This window comes from Monodon monoceros, unplaced genomic scaffold, assembly GCF_005190385.1.
Source record: "Monodon monoceros isolate NGI ecotype Baffin Bay Population unplaced genomic scaffold, NGI_Narwhal_1 Super_Scaffold_21, whole genome shotgun sequence".
NCBI lineage: Eukaryota > Metazoa > Chordata > Mammalia > Artiodactyla > Monodontidae > Monodon > Monodon monoceros.
The window spans coordinates 165,779,893-165,781,540 of record NW_021703778.1 but is presented as its reverse complement, the minus strand read 5'-3'; positions in this window follow the sequence as shown (position 1 = coordinate 165,781,540).

Genomic DNA, 1,648 nt, shown 5'->3' with positions numbered 1-1,648 from the left:
GAATTTTTGGTTTTTGTTTCGCATTCTGAGGTCTTTTACACCCCAAGTGTTGACTGAAAAAAAAAAAGCACAACCTAAAAGTTGAGCATTATGCTTTACTTGGCAGACAAAATTGAGGACATGAGCCCGGGACACAGCCTCTCAGATAGCTCTGAGGGACTGCTCTGAAGAGGTCAGCGGGGAGGCCAGGATATGTAGGAGTTTTTGCCGCAAAGACCAGGCAGTCAGCACGTCAAAAAATTACTGTTAATTAAAGAAAACCAGACATCTCAAGTTAAGGAATTTAGCGCTTTTCTTTGTATGGGAAGTTGCAAGAGTCTGGGCTCATTGAAAGCATTCCTTTGAAATGTACCCCAGCTCTCTGGGGCAAGAATCCTCTGCTTTCTCATCCCAAGTCTCTAGTCGGGGTGCACCGTTGGAGAGTGGCTGCAGTGGCTGACTGCTAGATGGTGGGCATCCCGTTTCCATCCTGAGTTTCCTCAGGGCTCACCGTGGGGGGTGGCTGTAAAGAGATGGCTTGATGGCTGCGACATCTTTGTTCATGGATATGGCAGGCGACAATTTTTCATTGACACAAGGAATTCACCACAGAAAAGGGGTGAGAGGTCTGCCTGCCCTCAGTGAGGTGGGAGAAGGCTGGAGGAGAGAGGAGGAAGCTGCCTGCCTCTTGGACTGCAGGCTGGGCTCTGGGGCAGACGGGCTTTAAGTGAGAGTCAGCTGGAAATGGAGGATCTGGAGATTCATTCCCATAAATGACGCGCGTCTCAATATCCTTTCGGTGAGTCTTCCTGTGCCCCAACGGGCATGTGTGGCCCTGTTTGAAGACCATTGCTCTAGACTCTCCTAGAGAAACCAGGGGAGGCCCCCTGGAGCTCCCCAAACCCAGCCGCAGCGGTGCCCTGTGGTGCCTGCAGCTGGGGAGGGGATGGGCTGGTTGATACTGCAGCATCTTCTGGGAGGACATTAGAGCTACAGCTCTGCCCCAGTGACCATGGCTTCCTGGACCATTTTCCATGGAAGGCAAGAAGACTCTGCTTCTAGCAGGAGCCGGAGCCATCAGGTCCCTGCACCTCAGTTTTCCAATTTGAAAATGGAATTTGCAACACCATCTTCCCCGAGTTGTTGTGGGATGAAATGAGGCAAAGAATAACTAATGCTTTGGAAGCATCAGGCATGAAACAGCCCAGGGAAGCGGTTCTTCCCTGGACAGAGCCCAGGAGCAGTGAGGATCCAGGGTCCGTGGGGGAAGAGGCTCCACAGTTGTAGGAACTTGCTCTGCACTCTTCAGAAAAAATTACCCCAAACTTGAAAGTAAGGTAAGTTGTGGGGTTCGGCAGGTCTTTTCAACATCCTCCTGGGGCCTCGATTAATAGGCTCGCCCCAGAAGAGCATACCTGTCTTCGACTTGGCTAGCGCATGTACCGTTTGTGAAGTTACACACAGGTTTGTAGATTTCTGTCTGGCAGAAATGCCAATTTTTTGGTTCAGTAGAAAAGATAACTCCAACGATCGTGCCTTTATTGACATGGATCAGTTTTGTATCTAGTCCAGCAATCTTATTCTTATTCTAACTTAAATATATATATATATATATTTATATATATTTAAATTATCCAGTCCCTCAAGTGCTCCTTGAATCTGTTCTATT